The following is a 10275-nucleotide window of genomic DNA, read 5'->3' as shown; positions in this document are numbered from 1 at the left end:
TAAAAATTCTTCTATTTTCTTAAAAGAGAAGCATTTGGTGAAACTAAATTTCCAGCTGGCCTAATAATTTGCACACTCCGTTGGGGATCCATGAGAGATCTTTACTCTTTCTGTCAGCAGCAGAGACCAGAAGCCATCTGAAGCCATTAACCTACTTTTTAGTTGGCACCTGCTGCCTTCGTGTAAGTTATAGGGACAGATTTATAGCAAGTCATAGGTAGAAGGAATAAGCCAACTCAAATCACCAATCGATGAATCAGTACAACACATATAGGAAGCGTGCTTGGGTTAGGTAAGCAGATCAGCCATTCGCTTCAAGTGTGTAGAGGTAGTTTATTGAAGGTGACTTTTCAGACAATATAGTCCCTAGGGTTGGTAATATAATCTGTCAAAAGAGGAAAAGGAAATCTCTCCAAGTGCAGGTAGAGATTTCTTCTCTGGATATTACTGGGAGGGTATTGTTTTCATTCCAGACCAGAAAGGAACCTTTGGAAATTATTGTGTCTAGCACTCAGTTTTCAGATAGCGGGTAAGGGTCTTCCTTTTCAATAACTTCAAGGAAGATGATGACATTACCTTTACAGAAATAATTTTTGTTATGCAAAATGCATTTGATGTTCAAGTCAATAATCATAAATGACCAAAAATGCACACTTGATAGAACAAGGACTTGGAAAGACTTTTATCCCGGTTCATTTTTGTCATCAAGTCATTTAATCTAAAGAAAATAATCACATTTGCAATTGTATCAAAAGAATAAAATACCTAGGAATAAAATTAACCAAGAAGGTGAAAGACCTGTACACTGAAAACTCTATAAGACATTAATGAAAGTAATTAAAGAAGATACAGATAAATGGAAAGATATTACATGTTCATGGATCGGAAGAATTAATATTGTTAAAATGTCCATACTACCCAAATCAATCTACAGATTCATTGTAACCCCTATTAAAATTCCTATGACATTTTTCACAGAAATGAAACAAGTAATCCTAAAAATTATATGGAACCATGAAAATTTTTGAATAGCCAAAGCAATCTTGAGAAAGAACAGAGCCGAGTGTGGTTCCCACCGATTCTGTGGTAATCCTCCCATGGCTGTGTCCTGTCCATGGGGACATTTGACTCTGCCAAGCTGCTGGAGCTGCTTTAATTAAATAAAACTTTATTACCAGAGGCTCCTTTCCTACACCCAGTACTATCACTGGCTCAAATATGGTAGAGTGATAAAGAATTACTTTCAACACTGTGCATTTTCATTCACAGTAAAAGATGATATTTACATTCACTACCAATTCTTCATCAACCAGAGTGATCTGGAAAAGGGGATGCAGAAAATGAATACATATAAGGTTGATATAGGCATGGTATATTCCCACAGACCCAATCGACATGATACAGTGAAGCTGGGAGCTTTTCAGATTCAGAAAAAACTAGTGTTTGACATTGACATGACAGACTGTGATGATGTGAGAAGAGGTTGCAGTTCTGCAGACATGTGTTCTAAGTGCTGGACCCTCATGTCAATGGCTGTACATATCATCAACCAAGCACTGAAGGAAGCCTTGAGATCAAGCATCGCATCTGGGTATATCCTGAAAGAAGAGGTGTTCGTCGTTGGGTCTGTGATGAATAAATTAGAAAATTGTCCTCCGCAGTACATTCTGGGGTAGTTGAGTATTTGAGTCTTGTAAAGGGTGGTTAAGACATTAAAAAGAAAGTTCACCTAAGTGAAAAAATCCACCCTTTTGTCAGAAAATCTATAAACACAATAAATACTTTGAAGAATATGCCTTGGTTGATCAAGATATTTTTGGAAATAAAGAAAGCTACAATAGATTTTAGCCCTTGTTCCTGAAACAATTCATGATGACCTTGAACAAGCCTTTCAAAAGCATCACAGTTCACTTCAGCATTGACGGCATTTAAAGAAGGTAGCCAGATGTCTGAATAATATCAAAAGTGACAAATGTGGACCCTGACTTGAGTGGAAGATTATGCTCCAGTACTATTTTCCACGGCTGGATATTAATGTTAGCAAAAGAATCAATGATTTGCCGAAGAGCGCTTTTAGTGTTCATCCTAAAACGGGTTGAATTTCTGTTTCTATTAATTAACAGAAAGTGGATCTATTTGATCCATTTACTGTTCCAACCATAATCTCCATCTGCCGTGAATTAGATGCCATTTCCACTAATGGAGAGGAGAAACAGGAGAACAAAGCTGAGTCTATTATCAAACATAGAACCTGAGATTATAAAAAGACCAGTCTAGCTCCTGATGTAAAAGTTTTTGAAGTTTTTGGAAAACCTGGAGAAATCTCGAAACGGAGAACTTCTCAAGAAGAATGATTTACAAAAACACTTCTAAAGATAACAACTCCCCTCCAACAGATATAGATAACATTTACCTTCAGCCCAAAATCACATACTTAAGAGCCATTTCATAAATATGGCAGAACCATGTATGCATTTTATGCTCTAAGCAACATTTCATTCTCTTAAGAAATGTTGAAAAGATTCCTGAAACCACCCAAGGAGAGTGTCCAGTTTCCTGGAAGGAGAGATAATGAATAAGTGGATTGCAGATAAATTTGTAAAATTTAATATTACGCAATGATAATTCTAAGAATTCTGATATAGTCACTTCTACCAGTTGCCATATATAGAGGTAACTGAGCAGTATTATGCCCAAGACTTTAATCTCACCTCACAGGATACAGCCTCCATATTTATGGAGTGAATATTCTAGACAAGTGAGAACTTTGTCCTTAAGTCTTAGACACTTAATACTACTTGGAGTGTATATTCAATCACTTCCTAATTTTGCTGACTGATATTTTTATAGGTCAGGCCATACCCACTTCTCATCATTTTAAACTGAGCAGTTAACCCTATCAAAATTTCAAAAGATATGAGTTATTAATAGAGTATTGTTTACAGCTGTTGCAATTGTAGCTCATAACTTCTTCCCTCAGAGAATAAATGGAACGATTAGTGTAGTCTACACCATGAAGAAGCAGCTTAGAAAAAACAAAAAACAAAAAACCAACTTCACCAACTTAAAACCTGTTATATCTGTTAAAATACTGGGACTTTCTATATATCCAGATACTTAATTTTAAAGTTTTCATTTCTTCCATATTCGAATTTATGTGCTAGATTCTGGAGTGTCAGAATCTTTTTCCTTCGTTTTACAACCAATCTAAACAAAACAGTCATTGTAGTTTGATTCTATTCTCTGAGAATCACTGAGAAGCAAGTTATCAGGCTGGTACTTCCCATGATTTATGAAAGATATTCCTCCTTTGCCTTTCCTTTAACACTATTTTCTCTATAGTCAGATGTCTTTTTCTTTTTTCTTTTGATTTATATAAAACATACTCTAATGCAGTCAACAAACTGAAATGCCTTCATTTCTTCCTCTTTTCTAATTTTTTTAAACAAAAACAACATTAAAGACTACTGTTAAAAAAAAAAAAAGCTGAGGGCTTCACACTTCCTGATTCCAAACTATACTACAAAGCTATAGTATTCAAAACAGTATGGTGTTGGCATAAAAACAGACACATAGATCAATGGAACAGAATAGAGAGCCCAGAAATAAACCCAAATATATATGGTCAATTAATTTATGAAAAAGGGTTCAAGAATATATAATGGGGAAAAAACAGTTTCTTCAATAAATGGCATTGGGAAAACTGAACAACCACATGGGAAAGAATGAAACTGGACCCCTATCCTATTACCATATGCAAAAATTAACTCAAATGAATTAAAGATTCAAATGAAAGACCTGAAACCCTAAAACTCCTGGAAGAAAATACAAGAAATAAGCAACTTGACATTGGTCTTGGTGATGATTTTTTGGATTTGACACCAAAAGTAAAGGTAATGAAAACAAAAATAACTAAGTGGGAGTGTATCAAAACTAAAATGCTGCACAGCAAAGGAAACCATCCACAAAATGAAAAGGCAACTCTCCAAAAGGGAAAAGTTATTTACAAATCACATATCTGATAAGGGGTTAGTATCCAAAATATATAAGGAACTCATACAACTCAAAACAACAACAATGATGATGACGACGACAAAATCCAATTAAAAAAAATGGGTGGAGGATCTAAATATACATTTTTCCATAAGAGAAATACAGATAACCAACAGGTATATGAAAAGGTGCTCACCATCACAATTTCACTTGATTTGAAATGCAAATCAAAAATACAGTGAGATATCACTTTACACCCGTTAGAATGGTTATTATAAAAAAGACAAGAAATGACAGGTGATATATAGGACGTAGAAAATGGAACACTTGTGCAGCATTGGTGGGAATGTAAATTGGTGCAGTTTGAAAAACAATATGGAACTTCCTCAATTAAAAATAGAATAGTATATGATCCAGAAATTCCACTTTTGGATATTTATCCCACTCCCTCCCCACAAAAAAAAAAAAAAAAAATCCTGAAATACTAATTTGAAAAACTATATGCTCACCCATGTTCAATGCAACATTATTTACAATAGCCAAGATATGGAAACCTAAGTGTCCATCGATGGATGAATGGTTGAAGAAAATGTGATATATATACACACATAATGGAATGTTATGGAGCTATGGAAAGAAGGAACTCTTACCATTTGTGACAACAGGGATGGACCTTGAGGGCATTATGCTAAATGAAATAAGTCAGACAGATACTGTGATCTCACTTATACGTAAAATCTAAAAAGTGGCAGCGTGAAGAGCAAGGACAGAGAGCACCGTTGGGTGCTGCATCACTGTTCTCTTTTCCAGTTCCCCTTTGCTCAGCCCTCAGAGGATCTGTCCTCAGCAGCCAAGAAAGCCCTTTGCTGGAACAGCAATTTCCTGAGCCCCGCTTTCCACGTCGTTGTGCCCCTGCTCCCCCTGGAATCTCGGCCATCCCATCACCACCCCCCACTTATTCTCAGAATGGATTTGAGCCGCAGACATCTAACTTGAAGTACCCATGCACTGCTTCTCCCACCTGATGTCTGTCAGGCTCTGAGATTCGAAACTTTTTTTCCCTAGATTGACCCTTTGGTATGACCTTTGCCTCCTGTTTGCATGTCCCTGGGCTTCTCTTTCACGGAGTTTTCCCTCTAGGTAGCTTGTACCAGGCATGACAAATTCTAGGCAGGTATACTTCTCTTTTGTGGCTTTTCAGCAATACACATTGACTGTCACAAAGATACTTAACATTAAAATGGCACTTAGAATTTAGAAAGCAGCTTACATATTATATTGACCTTATTTAGCTTCGCGCCTACCTTTTAAGGTCAGTGATATCACCCACCTTTACTAAATGAGGAAACTGAGACACACGGAGATTAAACAACCTCTTAAAGGCTATCCGACCGATGAGGGGCAGAGCTGGTGCTCGGGTTTTCCTCTGTACTCTGTCTCAGTTACTAACCTGCTGTCTCTCAGCTCTGAGCCCACGCTTCCGAACTTGGGGCAGGAGCTCTCCGAACTCCTTTTCTCCCACTCCCTCCCTTGCCAACTGCCTTCTTGTTAGCTTCTGCCAGTAGGGGGCACTTAGTGGAGATTGGCAGGTGAGAGGAGGGTGGAAGGGGCTTCCTCCCTATTTTCTGGTTCTGATCAGTCTTGTTCTGGCAGCAGCTGAGAGAAGGCTCCGGCTGCGCATTCATTACTGCTGTCGGCACCGGCTATGCTGAGCCTGCTCGGAGGTGCCGGCAGCAGCTGCACCGCCAGCTGGGCTGTGCTCTCTCACACCTTGGGCCTGGCCCCCAGGAACATTTGAGCATCTGCAGGGCACACTCGCAGCTGCACCACTGATCTGAGTACCCACCGGGTTGTGCCTCTACCCACAGATGGAGCTGTGGCCAGGCCTCCTCCTGAGGGGCAGGCTCCTCCCAGACGGAAGCCCCACCTCCAGATCTGATGGTTAGCTGAGAGGTCTAGACGCCTGCAGTACAAAGCTTCTCCCTCGAGATCAGCTGTCCAGAGCATGGTACTCTGTCCTCAGAGGCCAGAGGCCGGAGTCCCAGCTGTGCAGGAGCCCCCTATCCCACCCCAGAGGTTCGAGCGGGCCCCCTTTTCAACACCTGCGTCCTGGTAACAACCCCTCTTCCCTTTTATCCTCCCAGCCCTGCATGGTAGTTCCTTCCTGCTGTGCGTGATCTCTGGGTTACCTTAGAACCCACTTGTTGCTCTTTCATTTCTTTCCATTTATTTTTTATTTTAGGTATAGCAGTATGCGATCTTACATTGGTTATATTAGTTTCAGGTGTATAATATAGTGATGCGACAGTTCTATAGCTTACGATGTGATCACCCCATTAGTTCCAGTAATCACGTCCCCGTGCAAACTGATCACAGTATTTCTGACTGTAGCCCCTTCCTCTTTCACCCCTTCCCCGCCCCCTCCCTTCTGGTAACCATCCCTTTGGCCTTTGTTTCCATGAGTCTGTTTTTGTTTTGTTTTGCTTGTTTATTTTGCTTTTTCTTTCTTTTTTTCTTTTTACATTCCACAGATAAGTGAAACCATACGGTGTTTGTCTTTCTCTGCTTGACTTTTTTCACTTTGCATAATATCCTCTAGATCCATCCATGTTGTCGCAATTGGCAAGATTTCATTCTTTTGCAACTTCCTAGTGCCTATTTGATGGATTCTGTGCATCAAAATACCTCATGTGCTTTCTCTTTTCCTAACTAGAACCTGACTGACAGAGTGCTTAGGGCACCGCAGGGAGGGGATCCCAGGAAACGGACCCTCAAAGATGAGAATTTGGGGTTGATTTTCCTCTGTCTTTGTCCTAGAAAGCAATGCTGAGCTCCTTGCCAATGCAAAATTGAATACTGGGAACTCATGATATGCAGTGGCATCATGATTAATCTTACCTGTGGCTGCTTGTAGCGAGGGCGAGCCTTTGAGAAACCAGATGGCTACTTCCAACTGCACTAGAGAACTTAGAGAAAATGATAAGCTCGGGCAGTTAAACCCTCTGTTCTGTTTCTTGGTAGAACAGCAAGCAATGTGCAGGGTGTATATCGCCCCCAGAATCTAAGGCTGCTCCTAGTTGCAGGAAGTACAAAGTACTACAACTCGTTTCTCACTTCGGAGGTGATAGCCTGACATACTCTTAAGAGTTGAACCCACTAGAAACTGGAGAAGAGGTATGGGAGTGGACATCTCAAAATGAGCAGAGTGGGACTGTGTTTCTGTCATTTGTGAATGTTCACCGAGTGGCATTTAGGAGAAGCTCCCAACAATCATGTGAATAAGGAGACACACGGCAGATGTGGCCAACTTGCTCCTCGGCCACACTGGTGCTGAGTCAGTGGGCGCGCGCCGGCCGGATGGAAGCCCTGCGCATGTTCTACCGCATGGGCTTTTCTTCCAAGGTCAGTTCTGCTCCTGCCACTGCTGAGTGCCTAACCCACTAAGAGCAGAAACAGTTTGAACCTCTGAGATGGCACCTTCATGAAGCCTGCCTGCAGGCAGAGGGAGTACACTGGATCCCTTCCATTAAGGAGGGAGAAGCAGTTTGTACTACTGGAAGGAGCCCTCGTTCTAGGTGGGGGTCTGTCTTTTGCCTGCAATACTTCTGCAACATCATCATCTGTGGATTTCCAGCATATGATATTCACTGTTGTAATGCCCTGCACAGCTTTGCTTCTGGCAAAAGAACTCATTTCACAGCAAAAGAATTGCCGCAGCAGCTTATGCCTGTGGAATTTACTAGTCATTTGTGCCCCATCGCACAAAAGCACCTGGCTTAATAAGATGTCAGAATGGTCCTCAGATGAGGCAGTTAGAGTGCAAGTTGAGAGATAATGCCTGAGATATGGGGGTCAGCATTCTACAATGTGTGGTAGTGAATATCTGGCCCTGTTTCCCCATAACGAGAGCATAAGAGTCTAGAAACCAAGGGATGAAGACAAGTGGCTCCTATCACTAGTACACCATCGGAGAATTTCTTCTTATCTCAGCAACTTCTAGAGTTCTTTGTTAACAGAAGATGCATGCTTCCACCAGGAAACACAATGGTTCCATCGAATTTAAAGTTGAAACTTCCACTTAAACGCTCTGGGCTTTCACACCAATGAATAATAGGCAAAGAAGGGTTTACTGCACTGGGCGGGGTGCTTGCCCTGATTACCAAGCAGAACACGAGGTTGCTGCTACGCCGCAGAGGCAGGCAGGACTCTGGGGGCAGATTTTAGTCCCGTTAAGTTTTATAACAAGAGTTGACGGAAAACTCTAATAACCTAACAATGGTAGCACTAGAAGATTCAGTCCCTCAGGAATGGAAGTAGAAGAAATAGAGTAAAGAGCCCCAACCAACCGAGGGGCTGGCTGGGTGTGGGGAAATGAAACGTAAAATAAGTAATGGAGGAAGGAAGTTACAGAAATCAACGGTGGCCTTGTACCCTGTTGTACAAATGAAGATCGTAGCAGCTGTGCTCCTTACGGCCTGTTACCGCATCAGTTTACATGAGTAAGCCTTGCTTTTGATGGTTAACGTCATAATTTTATCTCTATATTCCAGGTGGTTTTATAACCATATTGGAAGGGGAATTTACAACAGTCTTAGGTAGGTAAGGACAGTTGGGACCCTATGTTTCACCTTTTTTGGGAAAGAGCAAGAGTGCATTCATTCGTAAGAAAAATTGATGCATCTTATAAGGCAGAAGCAAGTTGTTGTATAAAATTTCAAGTAACGGTAGACAGTTGTGTATGGATGTTGTTGACCAAAGAGGTGTTTATTTTTCTGTTGTTTGTTAGCTCTGAGACCATTTTTCTATATTCTGCTCTTGGAGCTGAAACTGCAAACTACATTTCCAAATCCCCCTTGCCTGTTTCCTGTTAGGTCTATTAATGGTCAGCACTAGAGGGCATTTGGAAGACAGAAAGGGTAGAAGGGACTTCCAGTAGGCTCCTACCTGTCTGGGTATGGGTGGGATGGAACTTTCTTTCAGAGGTCCAAGTAATAGCCCCATGAGGCCCCCTCATAGTATGATCATATTACCTCTTTCATGTTATCCTCCAAACTGCTTTTGTGATTATTAATTTCTGGGTTACTCTAGCATCTCTGTTTTACCCTTTCAGCTTTTCAACTCCTGTGTAACCAATTCCCTGTATTATTAAATTCTTGCTTTTTGGAATATTTAGTATGATTACTGTTTTTCTAACTGAATTTTACTAGTATAACTCCACGCCATTATGACAGCCATGCCTATTAGATATCATCTATCTATCTATCCATCCATCCATCCATCCATCCATCCATCCATCCACCTATCCTAATTTAATTAGCAAGGATGGCAAGCAAGATAATTTTTGTGAAGAATTCCCCAGTGACATCAGAGGCAGCTTTCAATAGAATTCCAAAATGATAAAGTTTCCTTTTGCTTTGTCTCTTTTTCCTTCTTTGGTCTCTGTCCCTTTATCTGGGGCCTCCAGAATCTCACACTTCCTCACTTACAAATCTGCGCCCTTTTCTTGCCAATTCATTCTAAACTTAACTGATTACTAACATATGAAAGGTTATAAAGAAGATGCAAGGAATGACCCCTTTTAGAAACCTTGGTACTTTAAAAAACACTCTTGAAACTGCCAAAGGATTTCATACTCAAAGGAACACAGCAAGGTGTGACTATAAGATGACCTGGTAGGGTTACACTTGTCCACCGGATCAAAAGACTGAGCTTTCTGAAATTCACCAGCCTCTGGAGTAGATGATATATTTTAATATGGAATACTTCAGCTGAGCTATTTTTCAAATTTCTTTTCAGGTACTGCAAAAATTGGACAAAATAAGTGACTTTTAATAAGATAGATCAGATGCAAAATACTCCAGCACATTTGAACTTGATATTCTCTTCCTGGTCACATTAAGGAGAGAGAAGGGCCATACATAGACTAGCAGCCTGAGAGACCAAGAGCTTTCTCTTTGTGTTATTTACTTTAAAATATATCAACTAGGATGCTCCTGGATACAAGTAACAATTAACCCAAAATTACTTAAATAACCCAGCAAGAGAAATATGCAAGAGAAATGAAACAATATGAACATTTAAAAAAAGTATACATGAACATTCATACCAACAGTATTTATAATAGTCAGAAAGTGGAAATGACCCCAAATTTATCAAATGATGAATGGATAAACAAATTGTGGTATATCCATATAATGGAATATTATTCAGCTATGTAAAAGAATAGAGTCCTAACATATGGAGGAACTTTGAAAATATTATGCTAAGTGAAAGAAACCAGTT

The 10275-nt window shown here is 40.1% G+C and overlaps 1 pseudogene; it reads left to right on the top strand.

Annotated features, from left to right (window-relative positions):
- The first annotated feature begins 827 nt into the window (after positions 1-827).
- Positions 828-3036, top strand: LOC107518970 (annotated as a pseudogene).
- The last annotated feature ends 7239 nt before the right edge of the window (positions 3037-10275 follow it).

Source organism: Rousettus aegyptiacus, unplaced genomic scaffold (assembly GCF_014176215.1).
Source record: "Rousettus aegyptiacus isolate mRouAeg1 unplaced genomic scaffold, mRouAeg1.p scaffold_m13_p_10, whole genome shotgun sequence".
Classification (NCBI taxonomy): domain Eukaryota; kingdom Metazoa; phylum Chordata; class Mammalia; order Chiroptera; family Pteropodidae; genus Rousettus; species Rousettus aegyptiacus.
The sequence above is the reverse complement of the archived record's forward strand: the minus strand, read 5'-3'. Positions and strand labels throughout refer to the sequence as shown.